Source organism: Eretmochelys imbricata, chromosome 17, assembly GCF_965152235.1.
Source record: "Eretmochelys imbricata isolate rEreImb1 chromosome 17, rEreImb1.hap1, whole genome shotgun sequence".
Lineage (NCBI taxonomy): Eukaryota > Metazoa > Chordata > Testudines > Cheloniidae > Eretmochelys > Eretmochelys imbricata.
This window is the reverse complement of record NC_135588.1, coordinates 12,846,104-12,873,589: the sequence shown is the minus strand read 5'-3', so window position 1 is coordinate 12,873,589 and position 27,486 is coordinate 12,846,104. Positions and strand designations below refer to the sequence as shown.

At 46.2% G+C, this 27,486-nt stretch overlaps 1 long non-coding RNA gene across 1 annotated transcript; it reads left to right on the top strand.

The window, feature by feature from the left end:
• The first annotated feature begins 9,227 nt into the window (after positions 1–9,227).
• Positions 9,228–24,948, top strand: LOC144276348 (uncharacterized). Its single transcript, XR_013348229.1, has 4 exons — positions 9,228–9,315; positions 11,068–11,153; positions 23,914–24,064; positions 24,895–24,948. It is a non-coding gene; the product is annotated as an uncharacterized LOC144276348 (long non-coding RNA).
• Positions 24,949–27,486: the final 2,538 nt, after the last annotated feature.

Genomic DNA, 27,486 nt, shown 5'->3' with positions numbered 1-27,486 from the left:
TTTTCCCTTTTAGGAGCAAGTAGTGTTCCCTAATGGTTAAAGCAGGTGACTCACTGGGAATAGGGATTGAGAGGTTTTGTTTCTGGATCTGTCACTGAGTCTTTGCAACTTGGGACAAGTCTCTCAATCTCCTTACTCCTCTGTTTTCCTTCTGTAAAATAAATATAAGAAGTCATTGGGCTTAATTAGTTTTAAGTGCTATGGGATCCTGCAGTGAAAGGTGTTATAGAAGGAATAACACTTAATCCAAATTGTACAAACTGTATTCTGTACCCAACCTGTTTAATACTTTTAGCCATAGTGTTTCAGCAGAGGGAGGTGGTGGTACTGAGGGGAAGTGCTAGGGTAGTATGCTCACCTAAAGCAGAGATTCTGAGCCTTTTTCTGATTTGTCATCCCAAATCTTCCTACGTGTAACTTTCAGCCACGCCCACAGGTCCTCAGATCAGGTGCTGGGTTCCATGGTGCTTCAAAGTGTGCAGCATAGAAATAGTGGATTTCTTTATGTGCTGTTGGTGGTAGCTAAAATGGACGGGTGGAATGGTTGCCTGCAAGTGGCTGAGTGAATCCATTTAATCAGACACTGGCAATGGGAACAAACTCACAACTCCTCAGACAACGGCAGGTGACCCCCTCTTGACTATCTCTGGCCTACAGAGCACTGCTGAGAAAACTTCCTTTCAAAAACTGAACAAGTGTATATACACCATGACTCCTTGGAACTTTTATAGTGGGGGGCGGGAATAGAACTTAAATCCTCCTACTCCAAAAGTACAGGCCTCCAAATCTCGTTTCCAGTTTTCGGGTCTATGATGTATAATTGAGCAGTTTTAATTTCTCCAGTAGAGGGCAGCGGCAGAATGAGATTGGAGTGATGGAGAGACTGATTAGGGTGACCACTGCCCAGATGTCCTGATTTTACACAAACAGTCCTTGTTTTGGGGGCTTTGTCTTATGTAGGCACCTATTACCTTCCACCCCCTCCCGATTTTTTACACTTGCTATTTGGTTGCCCTAAGACTGATTGATTCCTAATAATGGAGGATGACCGTTGTGGCAGCATGTGGTATATCAGCTGATGCTTTGCTAGTAAGGCAAGATGACAAAGAGGAAGTTGAATCAATGTGTTTTGGAAATGAATGTTACTTCATGTTGGAATTGTATTTAACTATTATTATTAATTGTTATAGCACCCTATGAAGTACTAATTATGTCTCAGAACAAACAGGAAGACACAATCACTGTCCCAGAGTTTGCCATCAAGTTTTAGGCATGACACAGCTAGTAAAGATAACCAATCATAGAAAGGTAGTGTTCTTTAGTGGTTAGAGCAAGAGACTGGGAGTCAGGAGACCTGAATTCTAGTATCAGCTCTGACAAAGACCTGCTAAGTGTCCTTAGGTAAGTCACTTCTCTCTCGGCCTCAGTTTCCACATCTGTACAATGGCATTCATACCATTTATCTTCTTTCTAACGCACTTTGAGTTCTATGTAAATGCGAAGAACCAGGATTGTTAAAGAGACGGTGCCAGGAAGGGCAGGGTCAGCAGCCGGGAGTCTGCACAGCCACTCATTTTAGACAATTGTGCATCCTGATGGCTGAATTAATTTTTTAACAATAACTGGCTCCCAACGATGTTGTGGCTTTATTGAAGTGTTTGGTTTTTCATGTTGTTTTGGGATTAGGGTGAAAAGTGTGCAGCATAGACCAGTCTGGTCATTTGGCAGCACTGTCGTGAACGAAGGCCTTGTCTCTACTGGCATTTTAGCCTACGCTGGTGGCTAAAAATCCAGCATACACAAGCCCCAAAATGGCTCTCAAGCTAAACAAAAACCAAGATGTTAATGTCCTGTTAATACTCTCGATGAGATTATGTACATTTTATTGATCTGTGAGGAGAGAGTTCATTACAAGGAAATTTATGTTAAAGTTATTGGAAAGTTAAGCTCCAGTCTTTATCAGCATTGGTGTTTGTGTTGCTGGGAATTACCTCCCGATACAGGCATGTTTTCCCCATGCTGGGAGTCATTTCAATCATTTGTAACAGAGGTAGCGCACAACTGAACTATGTGGTAAAATAACGTTCTAAAGAAAACCCCGGCATTCTTGCTTCAGTTACAGGATCCAACCTTTTAAATTCAAGATGAGCCTGAGCCGTGGAGTCTGGGTCCAGAGCCAAACTGGAACTTTCACAAAATTATTGGGTGACCATCACAAGCTATTGAACTTGATAATATTCACTTAAACAGCAGGGAAGATCGAGTTCTTCCAATGCAACGATTATGGGTGGAGTTCTGCGGCCTGTGCTATGCAAGAGATCAGACTAGAAGATCATTGTACGTCCTTTCTGGCCATAAAAACCTGTGTTTGACAGCTCCTCAGCTGGTGACCTCAGTGGAGGCTATGGTGCTTTACACCAGCTGAGTGGTTCCATCCATCTAGGAACATTCAAGAGGAGTGGGATTCCGGTGCTGCAGTTTCTCATTCAAGCAGATCTGTTTTGCTTGTCTGGTGACATCAAAATTCAGTATCTCAGGGTAGGCTGGATCAGAGCTCTGTGAGGACAAAAGATTGGCATTTTTCCTCCTTAAACCAGTGGTCTGGTAGAATCCTAGAACTAATGTAAGAGGCTTGTGGTGATGTAGCGGAGACCTAGAGATGGAAGGTGGAAGGTCCTCAAGGTTCTTGGGTAGCTGGAGACAGCTAGGAAACTGGCACAGAGCAGGGACGGGCCTGTGAAGTGAAGGAAGCTGGTACCTGAAGCTCTGTGGAAAGGCTTGGATGTAATTATTCCCCACTAGTCTTACTACTGTCCCTACCCAAGAAGGTCTGCAGTGTCTTGCTGCTGTCATTTGGAAGGGCCGCTGAGAGCTTTTTGCTACTGGTTTCCCCTCAGTGGGTCCTTCAAAGCCAGTTTGGGGTGGTCGGTGGAGGAACTGGGGGGGTCGGAGGGATGCGAGAGCGAGAGAGAGATGCTGCTGCTGCCATGTCCCTGTTTAAGATTGCCAGGACTGTTATTAACAAGGGGCTGATGGAAGCCAGGCAGCTTCGCTGCCATGTGGGTGCGTGAACCACAGCTAGTGGCCTTACGGTCCTGCAGACCCTAAACGTAACCGTTCATCGGGCAGATAACGCTCACAAGCCTGCATGTTCCCCAGGAGATTCTTGCCTGCTCTGCTCTGCACAGTACAGATTGATTTAATTAATGTTATGGGATTAATTCGTTATTAATTATTTGCAAAGCACTTTGGAAAGCAGCCAAGTGAGAGAGAAGTGGTATTCAGTCACCCCGCTCTGGCCCAGAAAGGGTTAAAGCCAGCTCTTGGAGAGGGCTGGGGCTGAGCGAAAAGCCTAGGCTGATTGGGAAGGCGGCCACGCCCCAGTCAGGCTGCAGCTGGCCCTGTAAGCTGGCCCTATGAAAGGCCAGCCTGGAAAACCCACAGGCTGCAGACCTTGCTAAAGGCCAGAGAAAGGTACAGGGGCTGCAGAGGGGCAGCCTGGGAATAGGCAGAGGCAGCTGGTCCAACCCCACCTTGCCAATGATGAGTGGCCATGACAGACTGGAGTCTGCCCCAGTGAGTGGGGGCTAGAGGATGACTGGCAGTAGCCACTGAGGCAAGGTGGGGATAGAGGGTTGGGGGTTCCCCTGGGAGGGGAGACCCAGAATGTGGGGGCACTGCCAGGGGGCAGCACCCCAAGGTAAAGGGGCACCGGGGTCTGGGAGGGACACAGAGGCCAGCGGCAGGCAAGACACCGGTCTGCAGAGGGCGTTCTGGCTGGAAGAGCTAATTCCCGAGACAACCAGCAGGAGGCGCTGCATCGGTGAGTCATCGCCTTGCTACAGGTATCAATATTAGTACAATTATACATTACCAGACCTTCAGATTTGAAGCATTAAGCTTCTGTGTTTGCCTTTCAGCCCCAATCAAGTATATATATTTTTTCCTGATTGCCGAGGATAGATACCCACAGATGTTACCCTCTGAAAATAGGGGTATTGCAGGTATGAAGTTGCAGGAGGGAAAGGGGTGTGGCTGAGAAAACAGCACTTTTGAGTTTCTCTGGAACAGTATTATGGTTTAATCTGTAGTGACAGTTTAGCCATGCGATATCATAACACAGCCCTCTTGGGCTAATAAGAATACTTTGCACGTACATAGCCTCTTTCTTCAAAGGAAGCCAGAACTCTTTACAAACATTAATTAAGCATTTCAGCACTCCTGTAAGGCAGGTAAGTGGCATCATCCCCATTTTAAAGATGGTGAAACAGAGGCCTGGCATTAGTGATTTACCCAAGATCCCACAGCAAGTCAATGGCAATCTGTTTTTGGTTGGAACTGTGGTAAACCTCACAAGAGAAAATATTCTGTTACTGCGGAAAGATTTCAGACTACAAGAATTAACTGAGCTAATAGAGCTTCAGCCAAGTTGCTTTAGTTAAATGTTCAGTGCACTTAGAAGACATTATTAAACTCTTAAGTCCTTTGCATACCAAAGCAATAGAATCTGTCTAAGCATATTGGTTGAATTAATTTCCTTACCTATTAAGAATCTTTATTATATTAATTTTACTGGTTTATAAAGTGACCTTCAAAGGTGTGTGAGATGATGTAAAAGTTTTAAGATTATAATTTGAAACAAAAGTGGCCCAGGAACCAGCCAAGGGGTGGGGGAAACTATCTGAAAGGAATATGGGAAGCCAAAAAGGATGAATAGCAAAGCCTTACTGAGCTTTGAAAATAGTCACAGCGGGGACTCCAGTTGACACACACAAGAAGCAGTCCCATAGATGGCCAACTCCCCAGTGTAACAGAAGTCACTGGAGTTGGTGGATACTGATGCCTGTCATGTACAGGACACTAACCTTTTGTAATGCTGAGCTACATCCGGTGACTGGGGTCCAGGAATAAAGAACATTCTCTTAACCTCACTCTTGACACACAGCCTGTGCCAGATTCAGCCTTGGGAAGAAGTTTAGAAACAAGTGCCGCTGTAGAGGGACATGAGAAGATGGGCGCTCAGGTACATAGTTTAAGATTTTTTTTTTCCTTTGGCTGTAACAAAGCCTCTTACATATTATTATCCTCTTCCCATCTAGCGTAGTGGTGCTGAGCTGGCCTTTTTCTGTGTTCACCCCAGTAGACGTGACTCCGCCTGACTAAAAGATGTCTCAGTTCTCCTCAGGGCATCAAATATTCTGTTTTTAATTAAGCCTTGTTTTAATTCTATCAGTAACTTTTTCCTGCTGTTGGCACGTGTTGGATTGAAAGCCCTGGAGACCAAAGTGCCAGATGCAAAGAAAAAGGTAGCTGCAGTCTTCACTGACGTGCTTCAGCTCTGACTGGGAGGGGCCGTGTCGATGGGTAAGACTCTCCTTGGCCTCTCTGCTGAGAATGCTACCCAGAGTGGCAGTAACTGCCCTGGTTCTGACTGATGGGGGCAGTTGTCCTCCAGGTCTGACTGAAGCCCCCTCCTCCCCCCACTTAATTTCACAGCGTTGAAAATACTCTTCTAAATAAATAACTAGGTAGAAGTAGCTACAGTGAGTTATGGATTTGCAGCGCTCTATGGCTGGATCACCCTTTCTCTCTAAACCAGGTAAGATTATCAGTGTAACCCCACCTGAACGCAAGGCAATGGGTATGATGAACCCGTTTCTTTTCCCAGCCTCTTGTCTGCAGCTCCCTGATTTGATACCATGCTTGTGAGCTTTGATACTCAGGTTGCTGTCTTATGTTTGGATCCCAGGCATCTTCCCCAGTAAGAACCATCCGAGGCGTCTGGACAGTGGAGAACAAAATCCAGGCGGTAGCACAGCATCAGCCACCCTGGACGTGCTGCGGTTGTCCCTGGGGCTGGGCCAGATTAAACACCGCAAGGGTATGTTTGTCCCTGGCGGTCTGTAACTCGAGGTCATGGAGCGATGTCATCATGAACAGCCTGGAGAGCACATGAGGCAGATGGCCTGTCGGATAAAGCCCCACAAGGCACCCCACGTGCTCACAACAAGGCTGGGAAGACCTGTTTCTAGCTGATGACCTTCTGAGGGCGTGGGTGCATCTACAATTCGAGCTGGCGTGATTCCCAGCTCCAGGAAACATATCCATGCTAACGCCGATGGCTAAATATAGCATGTAGCCACATCGGCATGAGCCATGGGAGAGGCTAGCGGCCCTGAGTATGTGCCCATGAGTCTCAGGCAGATCATACGCCCAGGGTGGCTAGCTGCTCCTGCTGCAAATGCACTCTGTTTTTAGCGTGCAGACTCTCATTGAGCTAGTGCAAGCACGTCTCCTTGAGCTGGAAAGCGCTCCCCCAGTTCCCAGTTTAGACGTATCCTCTAGCCAGCTGGGGAGGGCTGCTGTTAGGGCAGCTGTGGGAGGGCTGCAAACCCAGCTGTCCCCGTGAAGCCAGCTACAAAGCACTGCCCCACTCTGCCATCTGAAGAGGCAAGGTCCTGGCTGCTGCAATTGTCAGAGCAGCCAGGGAGGGGAACCGGCCATTCCCACTGCCCTGAACAAGGTCTGCTTTCCCAGCCCCTGGAGCAAGGGGCTCTGCATGAAGTGGGCATGAGCCCTGCCCCTGAGGACAGCAGGCCAGGTGGGGCAGAGGGGTTGCTCAGGAGAGCAGAGGGCCCCACTAATCTGTTCTGTGCATTGACTTTTCCTTTATTTAACACTAAAATGATGACGACTGCATTATTTGCCACGGCAGAGCCACGGCTTCTCCCATTTCCTGCCACAGCAACTAGCTTTGCTCATCACCAGTCTCCAAAGCCATCCAGCCCCATGTACCCTCTCCCTCTGCCGAACTCACAACCCTTTGGTGGCAGAATTGTTCCTCTAATGCTTGAAACCCGGTTGCTTTGATGTACTCTCTGTCTAGGCCGATGTGGTTTAAAATCCTTGTTTATAAATTCCAGTGCCTTATTTTAACAGACATCTTTGCTACAGACCAAGTATGTGTAATTAGTGACTTGGCCCAGCTGAGCTCTCTTCTGGACATCCTGCAGCACTCGGAGACCCGCTAAGGAGAAGCTGGCACAAATCAAATGGGCCTTTTTATTTCATGGGGCCGGAGAACAGTTTCGTTGTTCATCATAACAGCAGCTCGCTGCAGTGGGAAAGTGTAGTTCAATGAAGCATTTTACCTTCCACCCCAGGCTTCCCTTAGAACAGACAGTTGGCCAGTGTGGGCCTCTCTGGGGCTCAAGGAAAGCTTAGAAGTGAATGTAAGGAACCTACTCTAGGCATGCAGCAAATCTCAGCTGATTCTACCTGTTGTATGTGCTGCTTATGCACCAAATGCCTGACTCTCTCCTGTGAAGGATCTGAGTTGGGCATTCAAATACAGAGGGGACCCTCCTGAGGGGCCCGGGTATTTGCTTGCCCACTCTGGGCATGCTCCCGGTTCATCCCTACTTTTTCATTTAGGAAATTCAGCCTATTGCCCAGGTCCTGATCCTGCAATGGGACAAGCACTCTGGTCCAGATCCAGCAAAGCATTGAATGACACACTTAACTGTAAGCATGTGAGTAGTTAAAGTTAAGCACGTGCTTAAACACTTTGGCTTTGATCCAACAAAGTGCTTCTCACCTTGCAGAATCAAGCACGTGTGGCATACCTAGAAGAGTTATTCCAGCCCATCCTATCTGTGGGGTGTTGGCAAAGCAGGAGAACCCAGAGCAACCCATCAAAGGAGAAACTCAAGGGAACCAGGGCCTGCTCTAGTGCTGGCTCAACACTTGGAACAATCCTAGGCGAAGGACAAAGGTATCTCCTGCTGTCCCAGCCTGGAATGGCATTGCTGCCTAGCTTCTGTGTAAGAGCTGGGCAAAAAAAAATTTCAGCTGAAACTCTTTCTCTCTGAAAGATGCCCATTTGGGTAAACCAAAGCATTTCCGGAGTTCAGGTTGATTTCGGAGAAACAAAAAATGATTTACTTTTTTAAATGTCAAAATAAACCATTTTAACAACACTGAAACAAACCATTTTGATTTTTCAGGCTAGATTCACAAGGGGCTTTAGGTGCCATTCACAAAACTGGAGGAGGAGGGGGTGATGTGGTTTGAGCATTGGCCTGCTAAACCCAGGGTTGTGAGTTCAATCCTTGAGGGGGCCATTTAGGGATTTGTGGCATAAATTGGGGATTGGTCCTGCTTTGAGCAGGGGGTTGGACTAGATGACCTCCTGAGGTCCCTTCCAATCCTGATATTCTATGATTCTATGATTCTATGTCCCTGTTATAGTCAATAGCTCAGTCACCTAGCGCACTCACCTGGCACGGGGGAGACGCCAGGTTTGAATCCCCACTCTGGAGCAAGGACTTGAACTTGCCTCTTCCCCCTCCCAGGTAGATGAGTAATCTAATGACCAGGCTGTTGGGTACTTGGGTGGGAATCTTTCCTGTTGAAGCTGTTCCATGTGGTTTAAATTATTAACTGGGGCAGAGACTAAAACCTGAGTGTCGTCCGCCTCCCCCGATGAGCTATAGAGTCATTCTCATTTGCTCTCTGGCCCAACACCCATTCGAGTCTTTTATACAAAGTAGAGAATCTTCAGTAGGAGAGAGGGAGAGCCCCCCACCCCAGAATAGCCAACATCCCAGTGGTGAGGGCGCTCACCTGCGATGGTAGGAGACTTGGATTCACATTCCTGCTCCCCAGCAAGGCGAGTGCCCTAACCACGGGAATATTGGGTATAAGGGGGTGCCACCAAGTGGTTTTATGACTCTCGACCTTCATTTTCTTTACTTTTATTAAAGAAGGTTAAAAATGCCCCGAATCAAACTGTAACATTTCACCGCAGGTCAAATAGAACAATTTTTTTTCTTGTTTTCAGCTTCCCAAACGTTCCAGTTTCTGTTTGACCAGCGCTGGGTTTTTTTTTCCAGCTGGAACTGTGCCTGCGAACCAAAAAATCTGTTATTCACCCGGCACTTACTTCATGGGCTTATCGGCGCCCTCTCCTGGTGGCAGAATGGAAGATTAAGAAACACACAGCTGGGCGAACGAAACAGGAACAAACAAGAGTCCAGCTCCCTTTAGTATCTACTATCTGCCTTGCTCCTCCCAAGTGGCAGGGACAGCGTGGGAGAAAACACAAAGGGGCTTATTTTTTTTTAAATGTAACATGTGGGCATCGTGGGCCAATGAGAGGCCAGCTTGATTGTGAAAGAGAGATGATGGGGGTGGTGGAGACTGACCGTGAAGGGCCTGGAAAGTACAGACAAGGTAGTTGAGAAGCTATGACTCTGTGTGCCCCATTCAGCATTTCTGCAGTGTTAATCCCGTGTTTCTGACGTCCCCACCAAGGTAAGTAAAAAGTCAGGATCTCTGTATTATTCACATAGCAATTTGGGCCTGAGTCTCATTCTGGCAGTGTACAGAGGTCTTAAAACAGGTATAAAGGTTTTAAGGCTCCTTTACATTTCCTTAGTCTCATTCTGGCAGTGTACAGAGGTCTTAAAACAGGTATAAAGGTTTTAAGGCTCCTTTACATTTCCTTAGTAAAGGAGCCTTATTGTAAATGACAGTATGGCCTTATAAATGCTTAGGGTGCTTTAATGATTAGAACTGGTTTAAATATTGGACCATAGGTGCCAACTTCTCCTGGTGCCAGTGGGTACTCCGCCCCCTCCCTGCCCCTATTGGATTCCTTCCCCAAATCCCCGCCCCAGCCCCGCTTCCTCTCCAGCCCCACCGTGTTCCCGCTCCTCCCTGCTCCCTTCCACAGCTTGTTATGCTGTGAAACAGTTGTTTTGCGGTGGCAAGCGCTGGGAGGAGAAGCAGGGACGAGGCATGCTCAGGGGAGGAGGTGGAGGTGAGCTGGGGCGGGGAGCTTGGCTGCTGGTGGGTGCAGAGTACCCACCAATTTTTCCCTGTGGGTGCTCCAGCCCCAGAGCACCCATGGAGTTGGCGCCTATGTTTATTGTTAATGACAGTATGGCCTTATAAATTCCTATGGTGCTTTAGTGATTCGAGCCAGTTTAAATTTTTGGACTGAAAAATGTTCCTATCAAAATCAATCTTGGTGGGGGCTTCACAAAGAATTTGCACATTGCTCTCTGCTGAAAGTATTGTTTTCTGTGGCTAATCATAGGTGATCACCACCTAAGAGCAACCTTCTGTGTCTCACACACAATACGATTCTCCAGTTTCAAAGCACTGTATCAACTTACCCAGGTGAAGAAAATTAGCATTTGCCACTTTTGAAAGCCAGACATTCATTCTTTTTTCTTTATGCCATAATCTTTAATGTCTTCAGTTTGACATAATCCAGCTGTGCTTTCCAGCTCTGGGTTTGTGTGCTCTGTAAAGATGAGCACTAACAGGGTCTCAGTCCTTTAGGGTCTTCTGTCATGAGACGTAGGGATTGGGGAGCTGATCCCTTTTGTTACAGACCAGGCGCTGTCAAAGAAAGAGCATCCAAAAATAGAAAGTCTGAACTGTTAAAACAACCCAGATATGTGGAGAACATTATATTTTTCGTTTCTTGTGCAGTTCATCCAGGAGAAGAATTGGATCCAAATCCTTGCAGTTGGGTGGCAGTAACAATCTTGAACCTGGAGCTGCTTTTCACTAGCTTTATCTTTGTAGTGGGCTGACCCAAAATTCTGGATCCAAACATCCCCGAACTTTGGAGAGTTCCAAATCCAGATCCAAACTTTGCCTCTTCGGCATCTCTCCGCTAGTTTATAGACACTAGTAAGAGGCATAAGGGCTATTAGCCACATTCTGTGATTTTTCTGTCTTTGTTCTCATTGCAAAGGCAGTTTGTACACTCTAAAAGTTGTGAAGTGCAGAAGGTCAGAGCTTTGGAGAAAAGATGGCAAGATATGCACATGCCTAATTCTAAAAAATGGGTGGCGAGAAAGAAACAGTATCGATTTCCGCAAAAGCATGTATTGCATGATGTTGCTTTAGTTCTTGTTCCAAGCCTTCCTTTCGTCACACTGCGATGGTCCTCACACCTGTGCAGCCAACCCAGTTTTAAGACCGTTCATTCTGCCTAACCTAGACCTAAGAACTGACACAATTGTACTTTCCTGTTTGTGTGTTTGGAAGGCAGCCTTCTGGGATCTGTGTGGATATCAAGGGAGCGAGAAACCCTGAGTACTTTCTCTGGAGCAAAGAGGATTAAGAATGAGAAGGTAAAACTCCAAACAAGGTTCTCTAATGAATCACAATAGTCTACCCAGCATCATAATAAAGTAGAGAACGGGTTCCTATTTGGCTCTGGGTGTGATTCAGGATGCTGATATTATTATTGCTTTATATAGTCATAAAGAGTGGGAGCCAGTGCAAAACCAGGGCTCCACTTGAATACCCAGAACAGGGGTTAAGTGGTGCATAGCCTCATGCAAGCCCTCTGTATGGAGGCAGATTTCACAGTGAGCCTCCAAGACCATTGTAGGTGCTATACAGACAATTTAAAAAGCTACAGTCCCATCACTAAAGAGTTTACAGTGTCAGGGCCCTGATCCTGTGGACACCAGGCACATGGGACCTCAGTGAAGAGGTAGCATGAAAAGAGGCAGCAAAAGAGAGGGAGGGGGTTGGGGGATAAGGGTGACCAATACAAACTGATGAGTTCTCTTAGTGGTAGGCATTCCTCAGTAGAAATCACAGAATGGAGTTGTGGGTCGTTCTTGGCAAAGGATTGGGGTCTGCATATCTATGCATGTGTGCTCATTGGTAGGGCAACACCCTGTATGCATCCTCCTAAAACAGCATTAGGAATAGATTATTTGAGGAGGGGGGTGCTCACTGGGCTCATCATGGTTGGTATTGGCCCATGTTAACCTTGCTCCCATTTGCGAGTGATGACTCCTGTTTCCAGATGCCAGCCCTTTAAGTGTTTGACCATTTTGGACGGACTATGGCTCCCTTCTAGAAATCCTGTAAAATGTGCCATAGCCTCTGTCTGAGCTTTACTTCTGAACTGGCTTGCACAGTGGAAATGATTTCAAGGAAAAGGAGTACGATTTTGTTTTTCTTTTTTAGACTACTCCTATTCAGTTGATTTTTCAGACAGTTCAGTTGTTTTTGATTAGCAAATTTAGTGTCAACTCGATGAGTTATAGACTAGATGACCCTTGTGGTCCCTTCTAGCCCTGTGATTCTATGAATTGTTGCTTGACATAGACTGTTGGATAGATTAAACAAGAATGCAAGCAAGTGTGCTCCAGCTAAAGCCTGAAGAGATTTCAGTGTTTTCCTTTCATCGGGATTGTTACGTCGTTACACAGTGAAAATTGTCAGACCCACCAAACTGTTTTAGCTTCCAGCTGCAGACACTGCAGAATTAATGAACTTCTCTGTAAACTACTCGGGGCTGTTTCCAGGGGTGGGGGAAAAAAACAAACCCTTTAGGCCAGTCCTGGCTGGGGATGGTGGAAGGGGATAGTGGAATTTGTAATCCCGGCCAGTATAAACATTTAGCTTTTTCCTGTCCAAAGCCCTACCCCCAAGGGTCCACTTCAGGGTTCTGTGAAAATTAACCTCTTTGCACAACTTCCAGTCAGGGCTGCCGGGCTGCAGCAGGCATGGAGATGTTGCTCAGAGAAGGGACAGCCAGGCCAGGGCTATCCCTGCCAGATGTTGCAGCATTTTAAAGGCATCCTGGTGGCTTAAACATTCAGGAGAACTGAAAAAGGCACAAAACAAAAAAAACCCAAATTTGGGCCTTTGGTTATATTCAGGCCCCTTTATGCCTCTCTGGTACTAAAAAAGGCCTTAAAGTGAATGGAAACAGTCCCCTGAGAATACCCCTCAACAGAAGGCATTCCCAGGTGTCGCAGGGCTGGCACCAGGCTTCTAGTGTGAGAGATGTGTTGGGAGAATTGTAGTACAGATATTCTCTGCTTTTCTAGACCCATAGGGGCCATGGGAGCCAGTGTGTAAGTTAGTGCAGTCCTGAGGCTGCTCTACCTTACACAGTGGACTAGGATGGGGCTTGCATGGCGCTGCACAAAGATGTTTTAAAGCCACCTTTTCCGCTCCGCCCTTCCCCTGTCCCAAGCACAGTAGCAGGGTCTCTGGAGAATCAGACCCCTTGTGTTCTTATTTACTAATTGGCTTTCAAATTCAGAATCTGGGGAGGATTTTAACTCTGCCATCTCTGGCGGTCCTTCATGATACCTTCACAGAAGCTCAGCCGTGCTAACCCTCCGCCTTACCCAGAGGTCTAACTCTGGCACCCACCTTTATAAAACAGGCCAATCCTAACAAAAAGCCTTTAACGTCTGAAGAGCCACGTTGACACTAGCTGGATATGGCAAAGAGCCATGAAAATGAAACTGATTTATCATTCCGCAGAGCACATAAGGAGTTTATAATAAAAATCACAGTTAATACATCGAAATAGCTGCAGGTTATGATAGAAGCAGTATTATTTAGAGCTTGCAGAGAGATCTGGCAGGTGGAGTCTGCCAGCAGCTTCAGCAGAAGTCTGGGTCTAGAGATGTCATTGCCACCCACCCACATAATAATAATGTTTAGCACTTTTAATCTTCATAGCTCCTTGCAAGTATTAACTAATTGAACCTCACAACTCTCATGAGGGCTAGGGCTAGTAGTCAGCTAGCAGCTAACTTGCTGGGCTTCTGGCTCTGCCACTGGCCCCCTGCACCTTGGATAAGTCACCTGGGGGCGAACTTTTAATTTTGGGTGTCAAAATGTTTGGGTGCTCAGCCTCAGGTAAGATGGGTGTGCAGCCTACAGTAAAGCCTGATTTTCAGAGTGCTGAGCACCTGCAGTTCCCACTGGTTTCAACTGGAGTTTGTGTGAGTTCTCAGCACTTCTTCAAAGGGGCACCAAGAAAACCGAGGCCACTTTTGAAAATCGTCCCTTTGCCTTTCCGTGCCTCAGTTTCCCCATCATGGGGCTAATCCTACCCAACTCACTGAATTATGTGGAGGCTTCATTCATTCATGTTTGTAAGGTGTTTTGAGATCGCCAGATGGAAGGTGCTATACAAGTGCAAATTATTATGTATTACCCTAGTGGATTTTTTTTTAGTTGTATCCTTAAGAACCCCATACAAGAGTTAAGGTGGCTGATCAAAATTGGGAGATTTCTTTGAAGTCATCCACTCCAACTATGCAAGCGTTACTGTACTAGCAGGATTTTTCTGAATGTGTTTTCTGTTTTGAGGTGCTGCCAATAAGGTTAGACTGGCACAAGATGAAGGATAATTGTGTTTTATTCTGTAGTTTCCTTGGTGCATTTTCTAGCTATAATTGATGTCAAAAGATATATTGCCTGTCCTAGTAATCATTGGATGTAGTGAACCGAAGGCTTTTGGCCTTAATATCCAGCCCAAATTGTGGCCTCAACTACCTCATTGCTAGGGCCCAACCAAATTCACAGTCCATTTTGGTCAATTTCATGGTCATAGGATTTTAAAAATCATAAATTTCATGATTTCAGCTATTTAAATCTGAAATTTCACGGTGTGGTAATTGTAGGAGTCCTGACCCAAAAAGGAGTTGGGAGGGGTCGCAAGGTTATTGTAGGGGGGGTTGCAGTACTGCTACCCTTCTGCGCTGCTGCAGGGGGCAGTGCTGCCTTCAAAGTTGGGCAGCTGGAGAGCGGCAGCTTCTGGCCAGGAGCCCAGCTCTGAAGGCAGAGCCCCTGCCAGCAGCGGCGAAGTAAGGATGGCCTGGTATGGTATTGCCACCCTTACCTCTGTGCAGCTGCCTGCAGAACTGGGGCCTCAGTCAGCAGCCGCCGCTCTGCAGCTGCCCAGCTCTGAAGGCAGCAGTGCAGAAGTAACGGTGGCCTGGTCTGGTATTGCCACCCTTACTTCTGCGCTGCTGGCGATGGGGTGTTGCTTTCAGAGCTGGGCGCCCAGCCGACAGCCACTGCTTTCCAGCCACCCAGCTCTGAAGATAGTGCAGAAGTAAGGGTGGCAATACCATGATCCCCCTAAAATAACCTTGTGACTCCCCCCCCTCCCCCCCGCAACTCCCTTTTGGGTCAGGACTCCCAGTTTGAGAAACACTGGTCTCCCCCGTGAAATCTGTATAGTATAGGGTAAAAGCAAACAAAAGACCAGATTTCATTGTGGGGGACCAGATTTTACGGTCCATGACACGGTTTTCATGGCTGTGAATTTCATTTGGCTACTCATTGTCTTCACCTGGCTTTCATGGGGGTGACTGAAGGCAGAATGTGGGACAAGGCTTAAAACCCACTGAAGGTAACAGATGCTGTATAGTCAACTATTTCCTCCTCTGCTGCTGAGCAAGGAGTTCCTGGAGGTTGGCCCAGCTTTTGAGAAATACAGAGAAACTGGAAACTGTTTATTTAAAAAAAAAAAAAGAGAAAGAAAAGGGTGGCTCATGACATCTGTGGAAAAAAGTAGTATGAAACCTGAACGCCACAGCAGGAGCGGCCTTCATCAGTTCCAGCCAACTAGAAGTAGGAAACTGTAGTCTAGGAAATGTGCCCAAGTGAGTCTCTGGGCCTGATTCACTGCTGTGTTACTCCACTTCTACCCCATTGGCACGACACTGATCTCAGTGGACTCACATTGGTGTAAAATGCACTGCGGAATTAGGCCCCTTGTGTTGGAAGGAAGAAGTGTCAAAGCTGTGCTCTGAGTTACATGGATGTAGCTCACACTGATCTCAGTGGGACCTAGACATGTAATTCTGGCCAGACTGAGCCTTTAAATTGTATCATTGCCAGCCCTGCAAAGTGCTGTGGGATAGGTTCTGGTCTCATGTACCACTGAGGCAAATCCAGAGTAACCCCACTGAAGTCCGCAGGTTGCACTGGGGTAACTGAAAGGCAAAATATTGCCCTTGGTCACCCAGTTGCTAAAGAAGGGTTTTTCATGTTTGTCAGAACAAAGCTCTAAGGAAAATGTATTACCTTTTGAGTTAGCAGGCACCATGCCCGAGTCTTCTCTGAGTTACGGTGGCATGAATCCAAAGGAACTCTATTGACTTCAGCGGAACCGTTCTGGGTTTATTACTTTACCAGCTAGTCCTCAGGCCGACAGACTTCTCTGTCTGTTGTTCACTGCACTATATACACAGAAAGCTGGTTTTTCGCAATGTGGGTTGCACCAAACCGTTTTCTTATTTTTGTGTAGGCTCGTGTAAGGGAAAGAATGAATTGAAAAAATTAACAGAGTAAGGATTTATTTTGGGGAGGAAAAGGGGAATTGCAATAGTGCCAGCCCCTAAAATCATAAGTCAGACCCTAAAAAAGTCATGAAATGGTCTTAAAAAGTCATGAGATCAGGGGTGCTGGAACAATTGTTATAGTGGGGGTGCAGAGAACCATTGACCCAAACTGTAAACCCCGTGTATGATGAATCCACTTGAAGCCCAGGGGTGTGGCAGCACCCCTCGTTCCAGCATCTATGCATGAGATTAAAAAAAATAGGTTCTTTCTATTTGCCTTCTGGTTTTTAAGCTTTTAGGGTTTGTTTTCAAGCTTTTGTCCGCAATCACTGGCTTTAATGAAAGCTGAGACTAATCAAAGGATGCCAGGAACTGGAGCTTTAAGAAAAACACTAAATATTGCAAGACTGGTGATAAAATTGTGAGAGCTGGCAATGCTAGAAATGTGTGTGTATATCTTGGTGAGTTTCTATGTTTTGCATTTTTTTGCGGGCCCCTTAGTGAAGCGTAACACTTAATGATTAAAATGTGATTGTATCTAACTAATCTCTGAAAGACAATTAATTTAGAAATTACGTAAAACGGGTCAAATCAGACATAATATTGTCCAAACCAAGCATTCTTCCATTCAAACCAGTAAACCATAAGACCCATGTTAAAGTGGAATACTAAGAGCTGGAAACACACAGGCCACAAATGATCAACGCGTGAGCGGAAAGATCGGGAAATGAACTCTGCTGTAGTTCAAATGTCAACAATCCCTGCAACCACCTTTGGTGGCTCTGATATCTGGGAATGGGCAAGATCTGAACAAATCAAATGGTAAAGGTTGCATTATGGCCTCTCTCCCTGGGTTCAGCTGCAGCTGATATTAACCAGAGTTGCATGCCAGAATGTGGGTGAGTTCACCCGTGACATAATGGTGGTCCAAGTTACTCAGGTCAGGTGTGAGTGGATTAGAAAATGGGTGTGTATAGGAAAATAGTATAACTTGCATCAATGGATGTGCAATCTGAGTGCAGCTTACACCAAGTAAGTATTCGTTGGGGACTAAACTAAGCCTTGGCATAAATATTGAAGACAGGAGCTGCATATGCTTCTTATAGCCTGGCTCAATTTGGCTCTGCAAGTGATGGCGATGGGGCAGGCATACATTAGATCAGGGAGGGGCTGCTCTCCCTCTGTGAGTTAAATTATCTGCTGTAACAGCCTGTTTACTCTTCTGCTTTTGTTTGCACAGGTTAACTCTGCTTAACTCTAGAATAACTCCATTGAAATGAACAGAGTGACACTCCACAAAAAGGTTAGTGAGATTAGTATCAGGCCCCTAGCGTACAGATTATTTTTAGGGTACTGGTCCAGTTTCAGATCTCAGTTTCCCTGGTGTACATCTGCACTCATTCCAGCAGCTTCAGTGGAGTTACTCTGCATTTACACCAATGTTATTGAGATCAGAGCGTGGCCCACTGATATTCACACCAGCACACTTTGGGTTTATTTATCCTACAGCCGGTAACTGTGTTGAACCAATTTGCAAACATGGCTCTTCCCAAGCACAGTTGCAGCCTGGTTTGCCACCACTTGCACCACACTGCTGCAACTCTGTTCGGAATCTGTGGTATGGAATCAGTAGAGGGAAAAGACACAGCACGGTTTCTGCTAACTTGGTTGTTTTCTTAAGAAACCTTGTCCACAGTAAACATGGACACTGCTCAAATAGCGTTGTGAACAATTGTCAGGTACAGGGTACTTGTGACTTCGCTGCATTGTTATTTATTTCCGCAGCTGTAGCAATGCGTGAAGATATGCCTGCCACTGAATTTTGTGATAGGAAGTTAATTATCTTGCCATCTCTATAGCTCAATCTCATTCATTTGCCTCTGGAAATCTGTGGAGATGCATGGAGCTTTGGGAACTGAGCTCCCAGCTTCTTCCATGAAAGAAAGATGCAAAAACCTATCTCACTCCATTCCAACAGAAGAATGAACATGAAACCATATGAGCTGAAACATCTGATGTTTCCACTCCCCTGAGTGCAAGTAAGCCAGGCATCCTGAAATGAACAGAAACATCAGCACTGAGGTTTAGCACATCATTCTTCCCTGACCTCTGGATTATGACTGCGAGGAATGCAAGAAAATGGCAGGTCATGTGACAGTCCTTCCACAAGGGGTGGAGGAATTTAGCTCTGATTTACGTACAGTTTTTCATAGAAAGTATCTGAAGATGTGTGACTGCTATGAAATTCCTCTCCAGCTAGTATGTCTTTCCTTAAGGAACTTGCACAAAATAGACATCACATGGTGTTCTTCCAAACTAATCATTTGTCACATAGAGAACGCCAAGCTCAGCCTGCAGCCCGTGGTTCCTGTCAAATGTCAGGGCTCACGATCTAGCCCACAGGATTCTTTTCACTTTGTGGTTGCTTCCTGCTTTGCCAGAAAGATTGCTGTTTGCTTACTTGTTAACCGCCTTGCTAGGGTTGCCAGCTTTTGGAACAAGGCCTGAAGCGTCATAATGTAACGTCATGGCCTCGCGCCACAACATGAGGATGCTGTGCAAAATCATCATCGTGTCACAAGACAGTGTTGTGACTTGAAGAGATTTTGTTGGCCTGAAATAATTTTGCAGACAGTCAAATCATCAGGGTTGCCCTGGTTAAATAGGGACAATCCTCTAAAGCCAAAACAAGAGGCAATCCTCTTCTTTCTTAGTCCCACGGAGGGAAGGAGGAGAAGCAATCATCTTAGTTTGCAGCAAGGGAGATTTAAGTGAAACATTAGGAAAAACTTTCTAACTGAAAGGGTTGTTAAGCATTGGAACAGGGTACTTAGGGAGGTTTTGGAATCCACATCACTGGAGGATTTTAAGAACAGGCTAAGTGAACACCTGTCAGGGATGGTCTAGGTGTACTTCTGCCTCAGCAAGCAGGGATGGATTAGATGACATGCCTCAAGATCCCTTTCAGCACTGCTGTTTTTATGAGGCTATGATTATATGTGTAAGCAGTGTCAGGATGAGCTCCACCCTGACATCTGGTGGTGAGGTGTGGCAAGTTGTGGAAAAGAACTTCAGGGGCCGATGTCATTTGCATAGGCACACCCACCACGCCTAGAATGAGACCATAGCTGCTCAAATGGTCACTTTGGCTGCTGTGGGATCCCCAGCGTCTCTGTTATTGGGGGCAGGAAGAATAAATTGTTATTACCCTGATTATGGGAACTGTGCTTGGAACTGTACGTGGCCTTTTGTTATGATGGAGGGATTCACCATCAACTAAGTAGCACTCGCTAGGCAAGGGTCATGGGTTCCAAAACTGTGTGAATAGAGAGAGGCTGGGGACAAGTATTAATACTTGGTGGCATGGGCCCCTTGGTGAGGGCCTTACATGCTAATTGCACTTCCTCCTCTCTCCACTGTGGAATATCAGAGCTAATTTTGATTTCATTAGAAGTCTAGTTATAGGCTGCTGAGCTCACTTTGGGCTGACAGTGCACCAGCACTGGGGCTCCCCTACTACAAGCTGAATTCACCTAAGAGCTGAAATCACTGAGTGTTGTGTTAAGTAGTGGGGGAGCCTGAAGATATATTGTGGAGCAGTTTGCGGCACGGCTGGTGAAGCAGTTCAACGCGGAGCAGTGTGTGGATGGCAGGAGCTGCTTGTGGGTCGTGGAGCTGAGCGAAGGAGTTCGTGGGGCAGCTGGTGGAGCGGAGCGCAGCTGAGCGAAGGAGTTCGTGGGGCGGCTGGCGGAGCGGAGCGCAGCGGAGCGAAGGAGTTTGTGGGGCGGCTGGCGGAGCGGAGCGCTGCTATGGAGCTATGGGGCGGTCAGCTTCAGATCATGTAAGGTGCCTCTTACCCCCGTCCCATTTCCACCCAGGTTGGGAGGTAAAGCTCCGCAGATAAACTTTCGAACTCTGGGGCTGCCCTGACCAGGGACAGAGACTTTTGGGGCATTGGACTTTTGGGACTTTGGGTGATTTGGGGTTGCTGGACTCAAGAACCAAAGGGAAAAGGGCATGCCCCAATTTGCCTGGGGTGGGTTTTTTTTTGCTCATGGGTTGTGTTATGAATCCTGTTGGTGGTGTTTCCCCAACATAATGCCACATTGTTTCTCTCTGTTATTAAAAGGCTTTTGCTACACTCAGGCTATGTGCTTGCGAGAGGGGAAGTATTGCCTCTTGGAGGCGCCCAGCGGGGGTGATATATATTTGTCCCAGGTCACTGGGTGGGGGCTCGAGCCGGTTTGCATTGTGTTATTGGAATGGATCCCCTAGATATTGAACCCGGCCCTTGTTGCTGCCAACTCTGACGGGCAGAAGGGTTACATATGCTTCTGCCAATGGACATAGCCTGGAAGTCTATGGAGCTCCCTAGCTCAGGCTTCTTCTCACAGTTATGCTCCGTCAACCTGTTCCTCCCATGGAATGATACTGCCCTTTAGTGAAAGGAAGTAATCACTCTCCTTAAGAGGCTTCTGCATTTAAAAGCAAAGGCAGTTGCTATACCATCAATCATTAGCCAGGCAAGACACGCCAATTGTTCTGACCTATTTACCACGCTACAATGCTCATATTTTAAAAAGTGATATGTCAGCTGCTCTTCCATCTTGTGTGGTGTTTTCTGTCAGGTTTCAGAGTAACAGCCGTGTTAGTCTGTATTCGCAAAAAGAAAAGGAGGACTTGTGGCACCTTAGAGACTAACCAATTTATTTGAGCATGAGCTTTCGTGAGCTACAGCTCACTTCATCGGATGCATACCGTGGAAACTGCAGCAGATCAGCGGCACTGCTATGGGTACCCGCATGGCCCCACAGTATGCCAACATTTTTATGGCTGATTTAGAACAACGCTTCCTCAGCTCTCGTCCCCTAAAGCCCCTACTCTACTTGCGCTATATTGATGACATCTTCATCATCTGGACCCATGGAAAAGAAGCCCTTGAGGAATTCCACCATGATTTCAACAACTTCCATCCCACCATCAACCTCAGCCTGGTCCAGTCCACACAAGAGATCCACTTCCTGGACACTACAGTGCTAATAAACAATGATCACATAAACACCACCCTATACCGGAAGCCTACTGACCGCTATTCCTACCTACATGCCTCCAGCTTTCACCCTGACCACACCACACGATCCATCGTCTACAGCCAAGCTCTGCGATACAACCACATTTGCTCCAACCCCTCAGACAGAGACAAACACCTACAAGATCTCTGTCAAGCTTTCTTACAACTACAATACCCACCTGCGGAAGTGAAGAAACAGATTGATAGAGCCAGAAGAGTTCCCAGAAGTTACCTACTACAGGACAGGCCTAACAAAGAAAATAACAGAACGCTACTAGCCGTCACCTTCAGCCCCCAACTAAAACCCCTCCAACGCATTATTAAGGATCTACAACCTATCCTAAAGGATGACCCAACACTCTCACAAATCTTGGGAGACAGGCCAGTCCTTGCCTACAGACAGCCCCGCAACCTGAAGCAAATACTCACCAACAACCACATACCACACAACAGAACCACTAACCCAGGAACTTATCCTTGCAACAAAGCCCGTTGCCAACTGTGCCCACATATCTATTCAGGGGACACCATCACAGGGCCTAATAACATCAGCCACACTATCAGAGGCTCGTTCACCTGCACATCCACCAATGTGATATATGCCATCATGTGCCAGCAATGCCCCTCTGCCATGTACATTGGTCAAACTGGACAGTCTCTACGTAAAAGAATAAATGGACACAAATCAGATGTCAAGAATTATAACATTCATAAACCAGTCGGAGAACACTTCAATCTTTCTGGTCACGCAATCACAGACATGAAGGTCGCTATCTTAAAACAAAAAAACTTCAAATCCAGACTCCAGCGAGAAACTGCTGAATTGGAATTCATTTGCAAATTGGATACTATTAATTTAGGCTTAAATAGAGACTGGGAGTGGCTAAGTCATTATGCAAGGTAGCCTATTTCCCCTTGTTTTTTCCTACACCCCCCCCCAGACGTTCTGGTTAAACTTGGATTTAAACTTGGAGAGTGGTCAGTTTGGATGAGCTATTGCCAGCAGGAGAGTGAGTTTGTGTGTGTGTGTCCCCGGGAAAAAAAAAAAAAAAGGGAGGTGGGGTGGCGTGAGAAAGCCTGGATCTGTCCTGGACATGGCCCACCTTGATTACCATGCACATTGTAGGGAGAGTGGTCACTTTGGATGAACTATTACCAGCAGGATAGTGAGTTTGTGTGTGTGTTTTTTGGAGGGAGGTGAGGGGGTGAGAGAACCTGGATTTGTGCAGGAAATGGCCCACCTTGATTATCATGCACATTGTGTAGAGAGTTGTCACTTTGGATGGGCTATTACCAGCAGGAGAGTGAGTTTGTGTGTGGGGGGGGGTGGAGGGTGAGAAAACCTGGATTTGTGCTGGAAATGGCCCAACTTGATGATCACTTTAGATAAGCTATTACCAGCAGGACAGTGGGGTGGGAGGAGGTATTGTTTCATGATCTCTGTGTGTATATAAAGTCTGCTGCAGTTTCCACGGTATGCATCCGATGAAGTGAGCTGTAGCTCACGAAAGCTCATGCTCAAATAAATTGGTTAGTCTCTAAGGTGCCACAAGTCCTCCTTTTCTTTCTGTCAGGTTTGTGAGCTAAGCAGAGTTGCACTGAATCATTTCTTAGATGGGCGACTTCCACAGAACGCCTCGGTAGTGTGGTGGCAGTCCTTCCAACGAGTCAGTTTTGAACTAGTTTGGAGACTTTAAGATGCTGTCTTTCAAATTAAATGTACAACCGGCGCCTATGGCTAGTACAGATCTTATGGCAGCTTTTGTCAGAGTAAACCCAGTGCCTTGATGAGATTACAACTTGAGTAATTCTAGTCTGCAACCTGAGTTCCCCCGGGAGAGTCCCCCTTGGATGCAGCAGTCTTCTTTCTTTCTTGTTCTAATGGTTGTGCCATGCAATGTTGCTGTCAGCTGCTGAACAGCAGCTGCGGTCCAGAGGTGGTTGCATCTCCCTGGTAGGTGAAGTGAGTTGCATATAAAGCTTGTATATCCATTTAAGTTTGTAAATTATTTGGGATGAACGATCAGTATTTAATTGTAAGGCTCTTTCATGGTGCACTGAGCTTCCAGGATGAGCTTTTCTCCCATATCTTGACTCTGATAGAAAACTGCAGGTTTATAATGACCTAACTGTGGAAGAGATTAATTCAAGGATAAAGCCCTTCGTAGTTTCTACTCCATTATACACATATATATATAAACGCCACTAAAGAAAGCATTCTGTGATTCTACCACAGATAATTTTAACATTAGTCAGTGCATCACAACTTGACTGAAAAAAAAGTAAAAATTTAAATTATAAACAGTTGATTTGTACTGGAAAATGCATTATATAAACTCAACTTGTTTTTCCCCTTTGATCCATATTGTCTGTGCTTCTAAACTACAATATTTGTGAGATGTTTTGCAGGAGATACCCATCCTCACAATGGATAGTTGGCAACTGATCCGGAAAATAAAGAACAATCTGTTTCCTGTTAAATGTTGCTGGTCACATTAATTTACATTGTTTGTCTCGTGTTTTACTGCTTCCGCATTGATGTTGCATTAAGATGGCTGGAGTTGAGGCAAGAAATCAAATGCAGGCACTGGCAAAGATTCTCTTACGCTAATAAGGTTTTTCATGTCATCATTTTTTTTGTATGCATTGAAATACAAATACAGCTGTCTCTCTAACTTCTTTAATTAGTGTGTGTTAATGCAGCGCTGGTGAAATTGCTGGATTGAAAAACCCTGGAGATTCAAGCCTCGGTACAACACAGGCGTTGGCCGTGCAAGCTTCTCCCGCTGTTGGACTTCACTTCCCTATGGGTTCATCTTTGGCCTTTCTGCTGTGGCTGTTGACAGTGGACTTAGTAAGTGCCAGTTGTGTTGATATTAGCTTTTGAGCCTGTCGTGTGTTTACTTGTCCCTGGGCAACTGAACTCTGACCTAAATTTCTCCCAAGCTATCAAACGGTGAATGGAACTTCCAATCGCTATCTGCCTTTCTGGATTTGAACCAGCATCCCACCATACGGGAAGTGTACAATATCTTATTAGCTGTCCTCTGAGTCTTCTGTCCCCCATAAGCAGTCTTGTTTGCCTTCAAACTGCAGCAACAAGTGATGGCATTGAAGGGGATTATTTCATCAGACACACCCTGCTATGTAACCACCATTATGCGTCCTCCTACCCCAAATGGGACTGCTCACTCTGATTATTTAAAGGGAATTTAGAACAGGTGGAAGTTGCCAGTTTGACAATCCTGGAAACTAGAGGAGGCAGGTCAGTCCATGGAGCAGCTAAATGTTCATGTTTGACACTGAATGGACATTATATGCTGGGTTAAAAAATATGTGAGATAAAATTAAGTTGAGCACAGCGTCTTGTTGGGATAAAATCTGACAGGATCCAGTTCTTTTTTCTTCACTGTCAGCTTCTTTAGATTGCAGAGCTGCCTACAACCCTACCCCTGCATCTCAGGGTTCTTAAGATAAAGGCAAGAAAAATTAAGCACATGGGGCAAATCCTGGTCCCATTGAAGTCAGAAGGAATTTTGACATTGACCCCTTTAAAAATGGGATCCTCGGGTTTTTAAATAAATAGGTCTTTGATCAAAATCGGCCTCTCCTCATGTGCCTGCCAGAGTCTGAATTGTCTAGTGTCCTCCAACAGCTAAACTGGTCCTTATTGTGCTGTCGTAGGTGGCTGCGGTGGCACTGGTTTGTTGGGAAAACCCAGAACTCTGAACAGAACAGGTAAGTGAAAGAGAAGGACTTGCTTGTCTGTATGAATATGTATAGTGCAGATCGGGTCTATCTGGCTGTAGTTGTTAGGTGTGTTGCAGATTGGGGGCCCTGAGCTGTCTGATGTGATCATTCATGTTGGCCGACAGGATAAACTTCTGCAGACACGTCCAATAGTTAATATCGCACCTGTGATATCTCTGTACATCACTGATAGCCTCATGCACCCACATCACCTCATTGTCTTCAGCAGAGCGTTGGGGCTTCAGCTGGTGTGGGTGGGGCCTGAGACATGCTGTACAAGCAGGCCCTTAAGTAGCCTAATGATGCCCTCCATCCCTCCCCCATCCTTCACTAGCCATCACCAGCGCTCTCCTTTGGTCCTCTTCCCTCGCCTCTCTCCTTGACTCCCCCCAGCCCCCTTCAATCACTCCTGCTTCCTGCCCCTTCTTTTTTCTTCTTGCTGTTCCCCGGGGCTTTCTATTAGGACTCTTTTCCCAACGCTGCTCTTTCTTCTCCTATGGCTCCCCCTCTTGCTCAATTAGTCTCCTCCTTTGGCTCCTCCTCCATCCCCCTGGCTCCCTATCTTGCTCCTCATTTCCTCTGCTCTCTTCCTGGTCCCATTCACGGTTGCATTGGGTAGCAGAGCAGCACTCCCCATAGCCTTTCTCTGCGTGCGTGTGCGAACGTGTGCACCCACTGGCAAACTAGCAAGTTGCATGTAAGGGGAAATGGTTAACAAATGTCAAAGGGAAAAGCAATCACCACTTGTCACTGATAAGTTGCATTGTACTGCCAAAATGGTTGCCGTAGTCTCCTGTCCATTTTTTCTCTTGATGGTCTGACTGACTCACCAGCACTTAATATAACTCAGGTCATATGAAATAATTAATTTAGCTCATGTCTGTCTCCAGCAACACGAGTGCTGCACCTGATACAGCTGCTAACTGCTGCCAGCGTTTGCTGTAGAGAACTGAGCTTCCATAAAGAATCAACTGCTTTCCACCAGGCCCAGGTTACCTGAAGGCTGTCTGCAGCAACCCTAGAAAAGGCAGCAGAGCAAAGCCGTGATCTTGGCCCCAACTGAGCCCAAGGACTTGGAATAAAAAGGCTGGAAATAAGGACAAAAGCTTCTCACAAGCCATATTCATAAAGAGCTTTACAAGAGCTGTCAGATAGTATTGGCTTGGAAGTGTTTCTATCATTTTAAAAACTATTTTTCCCTATGGAAACATTGTATAGATTTTAATGACAGGGTAGAAACCAGTGGGGTTCCATAGAAATCTCTCTAAATCACCTATAGCCAGGGGTTCTCAACCTTTTTCTGTCTGAGGCCCCCCACCCCAAAAAAACGTGCTATAAAAACTCCACGGCCCACCTGTGCCACAACAGCCGGTTTTCTGCATATAAAGGCCAGGGCTGGCATTAAGGGGTAGCAAGCAGGGCAGTTGTCCAGGGCCCCATGCCACAGGGGGCACCACGAAGCTCAGCTGCTCAGGCTTCTGCTTCAGCCCCAGGAGGTGGGGCTTGGACCCCAGGCTTCAGCCCCATGCAGTGGGACTTCGGCTTTCTGCCCTGGGCCCCAGCAAGTCTAACACTGGTCCTGCTTGGTGGACCCCCTGAAACCTGCTAGCGCCTTCCAGGGGCCCCCGGAGCCCTGGTTGAGAACCACTGACCTATAGAATGTAACAGAAATTTCAGCTTTCGGCAGAATTCTTAAAACAACGTATGGAGTTTAAAAGGGATCCAGTGCACAGAATACTGGAGTCAGGAGACCTTGATACTGTTCCAGACCCTGCCACTGAGCTGCTGTGCAACTGTAGGCAAGTCACTTACCCTCTCTGTGCCTCAGTTTCCCCACCTGTAAAATGGAGATAATGCTCCTTACCTTCCGAAAATCTTTTGAAAAATGCTACCAAGAGCTAGATGATTATGTTGTTTTATTAATTATATCTCTTCTTATGGACTAAAAATTGTGCCTCTCAGCTCACGACATCTAAGGACAGAAAGTAAAATATTTACCTCATTTATCCCTCCCTGATCCCCTTCCTGTGGTGTTGATGCCAAATTTAGCCAACAGATAAGATTTCAAGTATTCAGAAAAGCTCATTGGATGCAGTGTCCAAATGATCAGAGTTTCACAAGGATATCAACATTCACATCAGAGCAAAACAAAGATGAGGAAAGAATTTTTTTAAAAAAATCTGTGTTCCTCTTCTCTATCTTGTCCTCTGCAGGCTTCCTCTTGTTCTCTCAGGGGATGGCCCGTAGGCGAGAACCTCACTCATTACATCAACCAGTGTCCTCATGGTGTGTCTTGAAGACCTGATTTAAATAGAAAAGGCAATAAACCCTTCTGGTAATAACTGAGAACTCAGCTATTCTCCCCAATGTGTATTTATTCCTGGGCAGATCACTCCCGGGTGAGGGATGCATACTCCATGTTGAGTCTTTTTCAGAAAACTGTATTTTTGGAAATATTGCTAGGGAGCATCAGGCTAGCATCCTAACATCACCCCAGTGCTCAGGGCAAGGTGCAGTTACTGAAAT